The sequence below is a fragment of the Capra hircus genome, chromosome 8 (genome assembly GCF_001704415.2).
Source record: "Capra hircus breed San Clemente chromosome 8, ASM170441v1, whole genome shotgun sequence".
In the NCBI taxonomy this organism is placed as follows: Eukaryota; Metazoa; Chordata; class Mammalia; order Artiodactyla; family Bovidae; genus Capra; species Capra hircus.
The window spans coordinates 42461032-42478534 of record NC_030815.1 but is presented as its reverse complement, the minus strand read 5'-3'; the positions used below and the strand labels follow the sequence as shown (position 1 = coordinate 42478534).

Genomic DNA, 17503 nt, shown 5'->3' with positions numbered 1-17503 from the left:
GTTTGTTTTTTACAGATTCTAATTAGTTGAGATTTTATTAATGAAAGGCCCCTCTGGCATATTCCCTGAAGGATGGAGTACCTCTGTTTGCCAATGTTAGTGGTACAAAGTTGGACAATACCTTGTCTGTGCACTTCCTGTTTCCAAAGTCAGATCTTACAGGACCTGAGCATTTGGGTATGTGTGGTGGTATGCCGTAAGCTTGGGCCAGTTCTCATGAGTTGGTTGTTATACTTTCAAGAATTTTGTGAGTTGCTTTTTAAACACAGCCATTGTTCAAATTCAGTTCAATCAACTCATAATTATATAACTTTTATTAAAAACATAGGTAGTAAATATTCAAAACCCATCACTTTCTTATTAGTTTACTACAATATCTCTCTTTTAAAAAACATTTTGTGGTACTTATTTTATTTTTAAAATTTACTTGTTTATTTTTGGCCACACTGGGTCTTCATTGCTGCACGCAGGCTTTCTCTAGTTGTGGCCAGCAGGGGCTACTCTCTAGTTGCAGAGAATGGGCATCTCATTGTGGTGGCTTCTCTTGTTCTGGAACGTGGACTCAGGTGCTCTGCAGCATGAGGAATCCTCCCAGACTAGGGATTGGACCTGTGTCCCCCGCATCAGCAGGCAGATTCTTTAACCACTGGGCCGCCAGGGAAGTCCCTACTGCCTTGTCTCTGCTTCTGAGGTCAGTATCGCCTCTTGTACCCGTGTGGTTGAAATACTGTATAATCGTGTTTCCCTGCAAGTCTCTTTCAAATCCATGTGCAGAGACATCACACTGGCAAGTTGGAATCCCAGATAGTAGGAGTGTTTACACCATAGAAATGGACGCATGCTACAAATCCACCCTTTGCCGCCACCCCACCCTCTTCCTGGAGATCCCGTTATTAGAAGTTTGCCGCCACATCACCGTATGTCTGTTTTACCAGTTGAAAGCAAAACTTTTAAATATGCTCAAGCTTGCAACAATCTTGAGGTTGGATAAAAGAATACTTTTTTAAAAAAATTGGAAACCCATCACTGTAAACCTGGGTCACCTATCAATCCATTATATTTGTTCTCCAGCAACACAAGCAGTGAAGCCTTTTAGGTCACCTCTTTCATTTAACATCTTTTCTCTAACCTAGAAAATGTCAGAATGCTTTATTTTTTTTTTGGAGAGGCTTGTTTAAGTTCTCTGAAGCTTATACACATAAGCCCATACGTTATGGGCCTGTACAAAATGCCCAACTGAGAATAGTGATATCTTCACCTAATGATGGAGTTTAAGCTTCTTGAAACAATTGCAACTTAACATTTAAATGCAGATATTTTGCTGTCTTGTTCACTACACATTTTCTTGAATCCAAATGAAGACGTATAACTTTTTACTCTCCATTTTTGATTCATGGTGACCTCATTAACCGGCCAGCAAATTCATCCTAATTATAAACCTTTGCGACATTGCTGCATTAATAGGATGTGGAAGAGGCTTACTGATGGAATATCTTGTTCCTATATTTTGCCACTTAAGAAACTGCCAAAATAGTTGAATGTTTCAAATTCTTTGATGAAACAAATGGACAGAGTGACAGCAAAAGGGAAAAAAAAATACATATGCCCTAATCACTGCTAGAACATGTAGGTGCTTGGGGCTGAGGGAGGGGGAAGCTCATGAGACTGGCAAACAGGCAAGGTGGGCCTGCCGTCGGGTTGATTTGTATGATGAGCTGAGGCGTTTCCCAGGCAAACCTTGTCCGAATGGAACAGAGAACCAAACACGAGCTCAGTCAGGAATAGAGCCAGAGACAGGTGATCAGGAATACATCGGAGCATCTGTCACTTGGAGGAGCTCCTGGCGTAGTCCTTCACCCTGTGTCTGAGTCCAGAGACGAGCTGGGATAATATACGTGAAAATGGTAGGGCTGCTCCGGAGAGCCATCCTAAGGTGTTAAAGCACATGCATTACTGCGTTGGGAACCTCTAGTGTAACAGAAATCTAAAGAGAAGAAAAGCACCAATGCCCCCAACTCACAGCAGGATTCTGAACAGTTGCAGCATCTCACGGGTACTTAATTGGGTATTGGTGGAGGAAGACCCCTGGGGGTAGTAAGCAGCCAAAGCAGCAACAGCTCGGCCCATCCAGGGCCAAGTCCCTCGGTCAGGCGTGTGGGATGGGCAAAGATGTATGGATATCTAGTGGAGGAGGCAGAGATAGGACATGGCCCACACACCAAGCACAGGGCATGGAGAGTCTTATCAGAAGAACAGAAATGAAGGTGATGCACAGTAACTAATTTGACTTATCTCTTTTTAAAAGCCTTTTATTGGCTTGGAGCATAGCCAGTTAACAGTGTGATAGTTTCAGGTGCACAGCAGAGGGGCTCAACCGTGCATATACATGTATCCATTCTCCCCCGAGGGCTTTCTTGACAGCTCACTGGGCAAAGAATCCACCTGCAGTGTGGGAGACATAGGGACGCAGATTTGATTCCTGGGTCAGGAAGATCCCCTGGAGGAGGGCATGGCCACCCAGTCCAGTATTCTTGCCTGGAGAATCCCATAGAAGAAGGAGCCTGGCGAGCTACAGTCCAAAGGGTCGCAAAGAGTCAGACATGACTGAGCGAGTAGACATGCATGCAATCTCCCCAAACCCCCTCCCATCCAGGCTTCCACATAACATTGAGTCGAGTTCCCTGTGCTACACAGTAGATCCTTGTTGTTATCCATTTGAAGTCTAGCAGTGTGTACATGTCCATCCCAGACTCCCTAATTATCTCTTACCCCATACTTCCCCACTGGTAACCATAAATTCATTCTGTAAGTCTGTTTGTATTCCGTAAATCAGTTCATTTGTATCATTTCTTTTTAGATTCTGCATATAAGGGTATCATATGATATTTTTCCTTCTCTGACTTACACTCAGCTTGACTAATCTGACTTATGTCTGAATTCACTGAACGTACTACCTAAGATTCTGAGAAACTTAGCGGGAGGGGAAGAACTTGCAGAGGCCTAGAGTTTTGCATTAGTGAGTGCTGACAAGAGCTTATAAGAAAGAGTTGCATCTTTTCCTGTCTTTGGAAGGAGATTCCTGATGCAGATTTAACTGACACAAGGCCAAGAGCACATTCTCATCACGCTGTGAGAAAGTCGATGCCGTGATATGCCATGGCGGTACATATCAAAATGTTCATGGGCCATGCTGGTCATTGGGTTACTTCCTCAAAGAAAAGTAATTGGATAATTTCAGTGGAGTTTCTGAAGGAATCTGACTATGCTCCCCGTTCTAGCTGTGGGGGCCTCAAGAGCACCCACTTTCTGAGTTGAGGTGTCCCTTGAAGATCTCTTTCACTGGAGAATTTGGGTACCACCTTGGGTACTTGAAGTAGGAGCCGCCTCGGCTCCTTAAATGATAAACTCTTTTAAGAGACATGTGCATGGTCTGTGTTCTCCCTAGGAATTAGTGAGCCCGTTGGGAAAACAAAGGCAATGGAAACTCTCAGCTGGCTCCCAGAGGAAACAATTAGGATGCAGAAATAAACCACTCCTCCCAGCACCTGTCAGAGCCGCACAGACAGTGTCATTGTGCAGATTACAAAAAGCAGCCTCTCTTGAGCAGCTGAGTTGCAAGGAGACATACCTCCTTCAGGCTGGCAGGCCCTCACTGGGGCACAGCTTGCCAGGCAGGCACCAGGCCCCATCCCGGCCTGCCTTTGTTCATTGCACAAAATGCACAATCCTGTGATCCAGCCCACCAGGACATGACATGCGGTGAGAGGGGAGTTCATGGAATACACCTCGTATTGAGAACCAGGAGTGAATCTAGAAGGATGTGCTTTTGGAGATCTGAGCCAGAGGCTTCGCTTGAACTGAAACATGCAGAAGGTGTGGCTGGAGCCATCGCCTGGGGGATTAGCCCTTCCATCTGGCCAGACAGTATACAGATAGCATTGTTCTGCAACCCCAAAGAGCTGCCATAAAGGACACAGGAGACCCAGAAAAGAACTTTTTAGAACCAGAAAATGTCATCTCCATGACTGAAAAAAATTATTGCAGGCTTGGAATAGAATCTGAAATTGATGGAGATCGTCTCCTCACAAGAGAGGCACAAAGATCTGCAGGTATCCTGGCCATAAACTGCTCCAGGGACCTAAGCAAGGGGAAAGCTCATGCATTGCTGGGCTCCTCCATGACAGTGACCTTGGCAGTGAACCAGGAGGAGATGGAGACTTTGACAGAGATGACATAGATGCACCGGGATTGGGACAGGAGAAATTGAGACAGTTATGTCCTCCATTGGGGATCTGCCATGTCTGGCATATGGGAAGATTGGAAAGAACGGGCTTATCAAACATATTTGAGTAACTCCAAAGATGGGGTGAATCTAGGGGAACAGAGAGCTGGACACCAAGCATCTGCAGTTAGAGGAGAGGGATAGTTCTGAGAACAGAGGGCTGACCCCCGTTGCATTTGGTCTCCTGGCTAGAACCCCATGCGCAGGTGATGTGGGAGTTTAAAGATGGCAGTGGAGGGAATGGAAGTTGGTGGCATTGTCAATAGGACTTGAAAGGACCATCACTGAACTGGAAAACAAAGTAACCATGTTTGTGAGCCCCTAAACAGGGCAGTGTCACAAAAGGCAGCATTCTCTCCTACTTTGTAGAAATCCCTGGCGGTTGGGGCATCTTGGGGGTGCTGTGGAGGTGTAGCCCACTGGTGCCTTTTGAAGATGCCAGTGCTATCGCAAGGCAATGAAGGGGCCATACCCCGCAGAGGTGACCCCAAACCTGGGGACGTGGTGGGGCCAGCAAAGGGGGCCATTCCCATAGAAGCAGCCCCAACTGTAGGAGGAAGAGGATCACAGAGTCGCAAGGTGGTGGGGGTTTATTTGTGAGCATACGTGACCATGGATTTCCAGAGTTGACCACACAGGAAGGCGGGGACTTTGCAGGGACCTGGAATCCAGCATTCACAAGCTACGGCGAGAACCAGCAAGCCCAAGCGAGCATAGACCTTGCTTCTGAGAAAACACATTTGTTCTCTGACAGTTGGGAGAACAGGCAAAAGCTATTGTATCCATCATCAGAAATGGTTTCCAATACCTAAAAAGCGCGTATTATCTTTTTGAGCTCAAACTCTAAAATCTAAAAATACTCAGCCTGCTTAAATAAAAGTGCATCGCTCCGCTCACCAACAGCCCTCAGTCCTCACTGGCCTTGTTTGTCCCCAAACCTGCCAAGCTTGCTCTTACCTGAGGGATTCTGCATTTGCTGCTTCCTCTCTCTGGAATGTTCTCCCTCCAGGCTTTGCAAAGTTGGCTCCTTCTTGTCATTCAGATCTCAGCTTAAATTCCTTTTCTTCAGAGAGGCTTTCCCTGACTATACAGTTTTTCAGCCCATCTCTCCACCCACAGACACTCTTTCACACTATGTAGTTTTATGTTTTAATGACATTTATCATTAGCTAAAATTACCTTGTTTGATTTTTTTAAGTTACTTGTCTATTGCCTGTCTCTTCTCCAACAAAAATGTAAGTATCCAAAAATCCAAGCTATTTGTCTGTCTTATTCCTAGCTGCATTCCCTAGCATATAGTAAGTACTCCTTAAGAATGTGTTGAATCAATTAATTTTAAACATTCATTGGCAATTTCTCTGCATTGAGGGGAACTGCTCCCTATATGTCAACATGGAAAAAACAGTATCTCTAGACTCTTTATCTTGCTCATTTTCCAGGTAAATGAGAACCAGGAAAACTTCTGCTTTGAACTTAGTATATAATCTTGATTTGTTTGTGTTGACAGATCATTTTCAAATTCATGTCTTTAACATCTTTGTACACTGACACTTTTCGCATATCAATACGCAAACGTTCATTTTGCTAGAGCATCAGATGTCTCCACTGTTCAGAATTTGCCTCTTCTAACCCAGTGCTGCTGAAACAACACATCACTAAAGAGAATTCGTGATCTATTAGCAATGCATAGGATAACCTTTGACTCCATTAGGAACACTAAAACCATCTGTGTATTTTGAGGAAACTCTGATCTTTTGAGGAAACCTGTGCTTGCCTTAAGAAATATTTGTAACCGGAGATTCAGTTTCAGACAGAATTCAAGTTCCTCTCTTGTGTTTTAGCAACTTTGCATACCCACTGGGATCACGTCTCATATTTTCCAAGTCCTTTTAGGTGGCTAGTCTGACACCAAACGAGCTTCTAAGACACACTGCTGAATCATCTTCACTGGAAAGTTTTAAGAATAGAATAGGTAACTGCCTACATTAGATATGTTGTCACAGCACTTAGAAGCTAGGGAAAGAAGCCAGTGCACCCCTGAGATTTGCTCTAGCAAGCAAATCTACCTTTGGAAAATAATTAGTCTTCCAAAACTGTCAAGTTTTGCTCTTAACAAGTAAAATAATCTTGAGGGGGAAAAGACTGTATGAATCAATATTAGGGGTTGTCCATACATATTTTTTTTCCATTAAGCATATAGTGGAGGGATATTTTGAAAGGATGTTTAAGACCAAAAAAAGACCACTGACTTTTGGGGATATTTCCTGTTGCGTTTGGCACTTTAAAAATTTTTGCTCTTTTTTCCTTTTTTATGTTAATCATCCCCTAGTAACTAGCATGGGGTATTTGTGAAATTCATTTGCTCCCATTTTGTTGTATTGTCCAACAGATTGTTTCTAGTACCTTCTGATGTGTGGCAGCTGTGTTTTAACAATTCCAAGTGTACCATATGAAAGTAATCAAAGACATTAACACACTAGTGTCTGCAGCTATGGAGGTATTTCCTGAATGTGGTACTGCTGGGCTGTACAAAGTTGTATGTGAATTACTTTTTCTTTTAGCATGTTGAAGTGTTATCTAAATATATGTAGAATCATCACATGTTTGTGTTTGTACCCCTGTCTTTATGGCGTAGCTATCGACAAGGAAGAGCATACTAAAATCTGTAGTGGAGAACCATTTTTACAGAGCATAGAGTATATAACATGTTAATCTGTGCAAAGTGGTCTCTCAGATTCCCAGAGGAGGAAAAAGTTAAAGTTTAGTGTTTCCTCTGATACAGTGTACCCTGGGTAGAGTGGTAATGGCTAAGTACCTAGCATCCTAATATAAGCAGTTACTGGGAAATGTTGTGCATACAGGATTTTATTACAGTAAGACTGCACTGTACTTAGAGTAAATATCCCTGGATCCCCTCCAAAGCTGGGAGAGTGGGGTTGGCTTACAGAATCTGCTCATTTAGCAATTGTACATCACAATAAATGAAGGATTTGAAAAAAAAGGGTTGTGTTGTTTATCATAAAAGGTGAAGAGAGGTGGCCTGAAGAAAGTATACTCTCAAAGTAGTGTTTGTCAAGAAAACAATACAGTTGCACGGTCTTGAAAGATGATACAATGCTATGTGTTGTATTGCCTCCCTGGCTGCCATTTGTGTATCTTACGCAAGCGAGGGATCCAAGGATGAAGCTTAAAAATTAAGGCTCCAAATGTGGCAGCAGCTGTCATCAGTCATATTTTAAGATTTGAGTCTAGCTTTTTACAGATCCAATGTCACACAACACTTTTGCAATCTTTATCAAAAAACATAAACTCATTCATTATTTGACCATGTATTGCAGCATTTCAGTGGACATAAATGTTATAGATAGAGGTAAGGATACAGATACAGACTTCGAGAGAATGAGCCACCTTTCATTTTAGAGTATCAAGTTCACTGTCCTGGCTAGATGAAGTAATCTTCTGAAGCATGCTTTAAGTAAGGGGTTCTAGGACTCTGCAGCCAAGAGTCTGCACTTACTTGACATTCCATTTCTCCCCAGTGACCCCTAGTAACAGAGCCGCACTGTGTCTGGCCCATGCAGGACTTTCACTCTTAATTAAAATAGTGACACCAAAAGCTTTTAATGATTCCCCAAATGCTATTATAAGGCACAGGGTAAATGTTAGAGCAGGGGCCCATCTTGGGGGAATAAGTAAAATTTGGAAAGAACATTTTCCGCACCGCTTCATCCACTGCCTTCCTTTGGCCTCCCACTGGATCTCACTGGGCACTAGGCCACATCCGACCTTAACTCCTTGCTGGAGGGATCTCTTTGGAACATCAAACACCAGAAGAGCATATTTTCCCAACCAGAAAAGGAAAACGGTTCAAACTTTCAAGCTCTCTGTCTCGAATTTCTGGATTTCTCCTGAATCTAATTGTCTTCCTTCTTTACCCAGATAAATATGGGAAAACCATGAAAGAAAGTATCCCCTCCCCAACAGTACCTTGGAAAGCTTTCACATTATCAATCATAAATGGAGTCTGCGTTTAATGAGCATTTCCCTGGTGGCTCAGATGATAAAGAATCTGCCTGCAATGCAGGAAACCCAGGTTCAGTCCCTGGGTTGGGAGGATCAGGGAATGGCAACCCACTCCAGTATGCTTGCCTGGAGAATTCCATGGACAGACCACAGGGCAGATGTGACTGAGCAGATACCACCAGCAGCAGCAAATGACAATACTGATTTCTTTCTTTAAAAAAAAAAAAAAATCTATCTAAGTAAATATCTATTTGACCACACCAGGTCTTAGTTGCAGCACATGAGATCTTTAGTTGGGGGATATGATGAACGCTTGGTTATGGCATGTGGGATCTAATTCCCTGACCAGGGATTGAACCTGGGCCCCCTACATTCAGAGGGGGCTTAGAGTCTTAGCCACTGGACCACCAGGGAAGTCCCTCAAGATTTATCTTTCACCTAGACTGAATCCTTGTCCTTAGAGGTGTTCATGAATGTGGTCTACTAGAGACATGGAGATGAATCTCTGGGTAGACAGACAGATGTTGCTTTAAGAGGGAAGAGTTAAGGCTTGCCCTGCAATACAGAACCCTTGCCACTTAACCTCTCTCATTTCTGAGCCTTCACTTTGCCTGTTCTTCTCAAACAAAGAAAATTAAAAACAGTTCCTGAAAAGCTGCCATTTGGATCCACACTCTCTTTTGAGGAGGCTTAGAACGTGCAAGGTACAAGGCTATGCGGGAAAGAGGCACAAAATGAAAAACTCAAGCACCTCTTCCCCCAATAGCTCACTAGCCAGTGGGAAGGCTGGGCGTGTAAGGGAAGGGAACTTGAGCTGGCAGGAAAGCTCGGGAAAGGCCCTGAGGTGGCCCATATACAAGGCAGAAACTTTGTGGCGTGCTTGGAAACAACAGAATTGCTTGATGTGGCTGAAGATTAATCCACATGGAAGAATAGTGGGAGGAGAGATAGAAGAGGGGCTAGGCATGGGAATAAGGGTCACATGACAGCCTTGATCCAGACAGTGGGGGTTTCAAGGCCAGGCTAAGGTCTGACATCGCATCCTAAGCAGTAGAGGGCTGCTGGAGAATGGAGAGACAGCAACCAATGTGATCCAGTCTCTCACTTTCCTGTTAACTGCTGAGGAGGTCTTCCGTTTAGAAACTCAAGATTATTCAGGGTAGCTTCAACAGCACCACCAACATCCCTCAAATCTTGTGAGAAAACGATGGTTTTGAAACTAACAAAGTTACATCAGAAGAATAGATATATCTATCTATATCTTTCTAGCTCTCTGTCTACAGAGAGGTAGAATCCCTTCGCTGTACACCTGAACTAACACAACACTGAAAATTAACTATACTTAATTGGTTAAAACTATACTATACTTTAAATTGGTTAACTATACTTTAAATGGTTAAAAATTTATGACAGAGAAGGCAGAAATTATACTGAAAACTTATATTTTCCACCTCTAGATGCTGTGTTATAGTCTTGGTTGATCCTAGAACAATTACAAAACAGAAAAGGCTTGTCTTGGTGTGTTTGATACCCAACCCACCTCCATCCCACCTCCATGCCCTGAATCTCCGTGTATTCTCTTCCATCCCAAGCGTGGCAGAAGGAAGAGTGAGCGCTCCACCCTCACCTCGCTTAACGCTTTAATGAAAGTGTGGGGCAGGGAACTACATACCATTAATGTTAGGTTAAGTGGATGACTTCTTTTGGGTGTGATTCCTGAGGGACAGGTTTAAATTTTCTTGCTTTTCCTTCTTTCACCAATGCAAGCTCCATCTGATCATTTACCCTTGAAATTCCTAGGGACCAAAGTCCTTGTGGTGCCAGGGTGGGACTTCAAATCACGACAAACAGCCCATGTAGAGAAAAACCTGTGCAAACTGATATTAAAATGTAAATAATCAATAGTGTAGAACAGTGTATCCATCAGGTTCTCTGCAGGAAATAGATGGCATGCTCAAATTAGGATCATTTCATGATAATTTAATAAAGTGTTTGTTGAGAGAGTTGAGAGGAAGCCACAAGGGTTAGTGCAGCACCCTGGGATAATGTAAGCACCAGTCCTGGGCCTGAGGAAGGAGGGTTAGCAACCCTTCCTGAGACCCATGGTGAGAGTGTCACACAGAGAGGGCTGTCGTGACACAAGCTCGACCTTTAGATATGGACACCACAGGCCCAAGGTGACTGCGGAGAGACAGTCAGGGGTATGTATACCCTGATCTCACTTTGTTCCGTCCCTTCCGTCTGTCTCCAGGGCCCCCCAGTGGCTGACCTCAACCAGTGCAAGGGAGTCCATTGATAAAAGTTCTTACAAGTCAGCTTTTCTGCGCAGAGTAGGATAGAAAGTGCAGAGTACGTTTGGATGGGTGAATGGCACACCCAGCACTAGGAGGGAGGGAAAAAGAAAAAGTGAAAGCAACAAGCTTGGGGTGAGGGTGGGAAATGTTGAAGAAGGAAAGACCGAAGCTTATTTTTCCAGAGCATTGACCTTGTTCTTACATGCACATACACACACCCTTTTCAAAATTCAATAAACAGTATTGGGACGCCCTTATTTCTTCTAAACTCAAAGGAAGACATTTTCAGTCACCCCTCATTCCACAAGATGGACATCCTTCTTTCTGGGAGAAAAACAAGCTCATTCAAATCTAGACACTAATGAGACTGTAAAGCGTGGACACAATTCACTCACTGTGGGGTGTACAGACAATCTTATTTTTATTAGCCGGTTGGGAGTACATGTGAAGAACAGAAGCTAGAACAAAATATTTCTTCCCCCTTCCTGTAAGACTGCCTTTCAGGGCGTCCACAGTGAGCTCGGATGGAAACCTGCCAGTACCTGGAGTCTCTCCAACATTCCTCTTCTCCCTTTTCCCCCCAGTCCTTCCCCCAAGCAAGGGTCTACTTCTCTAAGTCAGACTTTTGCCGACCTTCATCCTTGGCTCGGTCCCAGGGAGGCATTTAGAAATTTCTGTTCAGTACTTCTTTAATTTTCCCCAGAAGTAGGATAAGATTCTTGTGCTTGAAGTCTCTGCAAGAGGAAACCATCTCTTGCTAATGATGAACATGACCTTGAGGCATTATTGTTCTAAAAGGGCCTCTTCCCTCCTGCACACAACTCACTCCTCACCTGTACTTCCATCCCTACCTCTCCCCCAAAAGTATTAAGAGGCAGAAGGAACCTGAAACCTTGTTTTGTCACAGTACCTTTGCTGCTGCTGCTGCTAAGTCGCTTCAGTCGTGTCTAACTCTGTGTGACCCCATAGACGGCAGCCCACCAGGCTCCTCCATGCCTGGGATTCTCCAGGCAAGAACACTGGAGTGGGTTGCCATTTCCTTCTCCAATGCATAAAAGTGAAAAGTGAAAGTGAAGTCACTCAGTCGTGTCTGACTCTTTGCAACCCCATGGACTGCAGCCTTCCAGTCTCTTCCATCCATGGGGTTTTCCAGGCAAGAGTACTAGAGTGGGCTGCCGTTGCCTTCTCCACACAGTACCTTTAGGGGATTCTTTTTTCTTTTTTATCTTCCTGGCTGTCATTCCCAGGAAGCTCTTCTGCCATACACTCTTTTTTAAAATTTATTTTTAATTGAATGATAACTGCTTTACAATACTGTATTGATTTCTGCCATAGATCAACATGAATCGACCATAGGTATACAAATGTTCCCTCCCTCTTGAACCTCTCTCCCACCTCCCACCCCTTCCTACTCCTTTAGGTTGTTCCAGAACCCTGGGTTGAGTTCCCTAAGTCATATAACAAATTTCCATTGAGGGGATTCTCTTTTCTGATGGTAATCAGACAATGGATTCCTTGGTTGATTTGACTGGTTTCATAAAATATGTGCATTTTTCTTGCGTGCTACTAAATTATCTTTTCCTTCCTAAGCCTGTTGCTTCCCAGGCGGTGCAGTGGTAAGGGATCTGCTTGCCCGTGCAGGAGATGCAGGCGATGTGGGTTTGACCCCTGAGTCAGGAAGATCCCCTGGAGTAGGAAATGGCAACCCACACCGGTATTCTTGCCTGGGAAATTCCATGAACAGAGGATCCTGGCAGGCTACCGTCCATGGGGTCTCAAAGAGTCAGATGTGACTGAGCACACAGAGAATAAATAGCTGCATATGACTATGCAAAAAAATGTGGTGGCTTGAAACAACAATATGTTAACGACCACAATTTTATGGGTTGTCTGGGCGCTTCCCACTCAAGATATCTCAGACTGTCATTCGAAGACTCCACTGGACTGGCCATCCAAGATGGCACTCTCACATGGGTGGATGCTGATGCTGGCTGTTGGCGAGAGATGAGCTGGGGCCTTTGACTAGAACACCTGTCTGCAGCCTTTTAAGAAATGTGGCTTTCATTTCTCACAGCATGACAGCTAGTTTCTGAGAGGGAATGTCTCAGGGTGAGCTTTCTAAGAGACCCAAGCAGAGGGTTTTTTATATCCTGAGATGTGTCAGAAGTTCCAGCATGGCTCTTCCACCTCAAACCTGTCCCACAGATCACTCATATCCAGGCGGAAAGGAATTAGACTCTGCCACCCACTTGATAGGAGGAGCACCATGCATCTACAGAGAGGGAAGGAACTGAGGATGGTCACAGTTGGAAACGAGTACACAATTTCATCTCTTCTTTGCATTTTCCTTGCATTATAAATCATTTGTGTCGTCACCGTCTTCCCTGGTGGCTCAGATGGTAAAGAATCCGTCTGCAGTGAGGGAGACCTGGGTTTGATCCCTGGGTCAGTAAGATCCCCTGGAGAAGGAAATGGCAACCCATTCCAATATTCTTGCCTGGGAAAAGTCCCATGGGCTGAGGAGCCTGGTGGGCTACAGCCCAAGGGGTCACAAAGAGTCAGACGTGACTGAGTGGCTAACATTTCGCTTTGTGCTATCACTGTCCGGCAGTGTGCTTATTATTATAGCGGGAAGAGCACTGAATTCAGAGTGAGATGGCCAAGCCAACAGTTCCAAATCCAAAGCAGAGCTGGGCTCTGAGGCGCCTTCGCATCCTTCTCTAACTCGTGGACCCTCGGGCATTTCCATGCCTTCTACTCCTACTCCAGAAGAGTGCAGAGTTAAAAAGAACTGATCTGCAGTTGTCTCATCTCCATTTTAGATTCTCCTACCCACTAGTAGATTAGAGGAGGGGGAGTGAGCTGGCAAATGTACGTCAAGAATTCAGGAGTGAGCAGAATAGGGCCAAACAAAAATGACCCATCTTCTACCATCACAAGAGCTGGAAGACAAGTGGGTCTCTCCTCCTTCAGTGGCAGATCGGTTCCCCTGCTCTCCAAAGGGCATCCTCTGGAAGGTGTGAACCGGTCAACCTGTACTAATCCCAGATCTGTCGCATACTACCTGTGTAATCTTGGGCTAGTCACCTTCCAATTTTCTTACTATAAAATGAGGATAGGTATTTCAGAGGTTCTAGATGATCAAGGTATATGAGGTGTATGAAAATGCCATAAATAGTAAAGCCTTGCTGCTGCTGCTAAGTTGCTTCAATTGTGTCCAACCCTGTGCGACCCCAAAGATGGCAGCCCACCAGGCTCCTCCGTCCCTGGGGTTCTCCAGGCAAGAACACTGGAGTGGGTTGCCATTTCCTTCTCCAATGCATGGATGCATGCTAAGTCGCTTCAGTCGTGTCCGACTCTATGCGACCCTATGGACAGCAGCCCACCAGGCTCCTCTGTCCACAGGATTCTCCAGGCAAGAATACTGGAGTGGGTTGCCATTTCCTTCTCCAATAGTAAAGCCTTAGGTCCAGGTAAAGTACCTCTAACAGAGTTGCCTATATCAAGGCAGACTTCCTCTGTGAAGGGCCAGATTGCAAATATTTTTGGTTTAATGGGCTTGGTGGTCTCTGTTGCAACTGTTCAATTCAGCAGTTGTAATGAATGTGAAACCAGCCTTTGATGCACATAGAGATGACCATACTAAGTAAAGTAGGGGAGACAGACAAATATCATGTTGTCTCTTATACATGGAATCTAGAAAATGAACATACTTACAAAACAGAAATAGACTCACAGACTTAGAAGATAGACATATGGTAACCAAAGGGGAAATGTGGTGGGGGGAGTGGGCAGATGAATTAGAAGGTTGGGATTAACATAAACATACACACTAATGTATATAAAATAAATAATCAAGCAGGGCCTACATGTATAACTGAGTCACTTTGATGTACACTTGAAGCTAACACAACATTGTAAATCACCTATAAACTCCAGTATAAAATAAAAATTTTTGAAAAGGATGCCAAAAAATGGTAATAAATGAGTGTGGCCAGATATGGCCCATAAGCCATAGTTTGCCAACCTCTGTTCTAATTTATAGTTTCACCTCGGAAAAGAAAAAGTTGGGCCAAGTAAGCTTTTCATATGTCTATACTTTAAGTTCAGACACTGAACAAGGTGAATTACAAATGTAAAGAAATGGAAAGACACGATTTGATGCTAGCCATTGACACCTGATTTCCTCCTAGAAAAAGAAGAGTAAGAAAAAGTACCCTAACAAGTACCTGAAAATAAAGCGTGAGAATGTGGGACCTTGGGCATGAAGCCATCAGGTGTCTGAGAGAAGAGGAGTATTCCAGACAGGATATGACAGTGGGAGTCTACATGATTCTCAGTGTAGCCTGGCCCTGTGGATCCCCAAATCCTCAGGAGGGTGATTTAACTCATAAAATGTTTAGAGTGAATGATTTGGGTTTTATTTTTCTTTTTGTTGTTTTAGAAACCAGTGAAGAGATTGAGGCCTCATATCTGGTTCATTTGGAGCAGACCCTCAGTATTGTGGGATCTTAGAGCATAAAGGCAAAGAAAATCATGAAAAAGTAAGTTCTAGAAATACTTAGAAATCACAAGGAGGCCTACTGGGCTGTCACAAACCATGGAAATGGGGTGTAGAATCATTTAGCCAGATGTCCAGAGGGCATGGGCCCCAGCTGGGGTCTCTGGCAGAGACATGCGTATATCATGATGTAAATAACAATGATTACAGCAGTCTTACAAAACCTGCCGAATACTTTCTAATGAAATGGTAATTAAAGTTCTTTAAAGGTCACTAACCTCCCCATTTCACTGATTATGAAAAAAAATTTTTTAAGAAAAATTGTAAGTTATGGGCAGTTTTACCTAGCTTTAAATGAAGGTTTATCCAAATTTTACCTTTCTGGCATGAAACTGTTTTTCTTAGGTGATCAGTCCTTTTTGTGAAAAGCTTTCTCATAGATCATATTCCCTGGGACCAGAGTGCCAAACAGCCCAGTGCCAATTTTGGTTTAACAAAAAATTAGAAGTTAGCAATCAATACTGAGCACTTGAAGAAAGAATGTTCATAATAATACAAGACTCCAGATAACCCTCCTTAGAACTGTGACACGTAACTGTGTGTGTCGACGTCTCTGAGAATAAATGGTGCTCGGGGTGTCATGGTCAGCTCTGTGCCCACACAGTCTGGCACATACTTGGCACATTGTGTTTAATCTTTGGCTGTAAGACGGAAGTGAGCCACTGCTAACGGTGACCAAAGAAAGCATTTCAGAATGTCTTTAGTATATAAGAAAGGCACTGTGAGAGAGGAGAAAGACTTCTTATTAGGAAATGAGTGATCTGAATTTAAGTATTAATCCTGCTACTTCTTACTTCTGTATCCAGAGTTCCCACCAGATTTTGAAGAACCTCAATTTCATCATCCACATGATGGTAATCATACCAACCCTATCATTCATCGCCTGACTGCTGTGAGAATTGAATGGGAAAAGGTAAGTAAATAAAGCTTTGAAAATTGATATAAAAATGCAAGTTCTTTTAAACTGCTACTTGGAATGATATTGAAACTAATTGTTAGGTATTTAAAATGTATTTGCAGGTTTTACTTAGCAGGATTCAAGCATGAATCTACTTAGAATGTGTGTATTTCAATGTATCACTAGTATATATCAACCATAATACTGTCTTTGCTTACAATTCCTTCTCCCAATATTACCAAAGTCTGCAAATGAATGGAGTGACAACAAATGGCAAATTGTGCCTTGCATGGTCAACACCATTTGTTGTCTCCCCAAGAGCCATCCATCCTTTCTCCTATCTCAATTAATAGAGCCCAAGATTCATTCATATATCTGTATGTAGACACACATTGTTAGCCCCCCATTTCAGGGATAAACATTAAGTTTTCAAAGCCAATCAGAATAACCCCATTTCTTTTGCCAGTAACTGATTAAGTGAAGGGCATGTAGCTCAATTAGGATTGTTGAATGCATAATAATAAAAACTTACTGAGCACTTATTGTATGCCAGGCACTTTTTAAAGTACTTTATTAATGCTAATTCCAACAACAGACCCTATGAGGTAAGTTGTATGAGTATATAAGTTTTGAAGTTCAGTAAACTGAGAGCTAGAGAGGCTTGCTGCTAAGTTGCTTCAGTCGTGTCCGACTCTGTGCGACCCCACAGACGGCAGCCCACTGGGCTCTGCCATCCCTGGGATTCTCCAGGCAAGAACACTGTAGTGGGTTGCCATTTCCTTCTCCAATGCATGAAAGGGAAAAGTGAAAGTGAAGTCGCTCAGTCGTGTTCAACTCTTAGCGACTCCATGGACTGCAGCCCACCAGGCCCCTCCGTCCATGGGATTTTCCAGGCAAGAGTACTGGAGTGGGGTGCCATTGCCTTCTCTGAGAGAGGCTTAAGGAAGTATAAAATTAGAACTAGAATACAAACCCAGACTGGGTAGCTCATTATCCATGCTCTTTGCTATTTGTGTGATACTGAGGTGGGAGTCTCCTGATAGTTTTCTCCTGATAGTTTCCAGGATGCATGGAAAAGGTATCCTCAGTAAAAACAAAAAGATGCTAAATGGGGCATGTCCTGCATCCTTCTGCTAGACATCTAATGATTGCGTGTGATGCCCGGAGTACTGGCAGCCATACTGTGACAGTGAGGTAGCTAAGCAGATACACTAAGAACGGCAGAGTAAAAAGATGGAAAAAATCCTGGGTCTTTGATATTGTGTTGAAACACTGATTTTACAAACTCTGAAACTTGCCTACTTGAGCAATTCTTATTCGATAAAATATTTTCATCTTTGTTGAAACAGTTTTGACTTGGAGTCATCTATTACTTGCAGCTTAACACATGCCTTCTGAATTAACACAGACATGCTGTTAGGTGTGGTATGTCCAACCAAAGTGAT

General features: G+C 43.5%; 1 long non-coding RNA gene across 1 annotated transcript in view; it reads left to right on the top strand.

Moving 5' to 3' along the window:
* LOC106502399 overlaps positions 1-17503 on the top strand; it is a 33508-nt gene that overhangs the window by 471 nt on the left and 15534 nt on the right. Inside the window, exons 2-3 of the long non-coding RNA XR_001295968.2 lie at positions 15044-15143; positions 15967-16073. This is a non-coding gene — a long non-coding RNA (uncharacterized LOC106502399). The remainder of the gene's footprint in view (positions 1-15043; positions 15144-15966; positions 16074-17503) is intronic.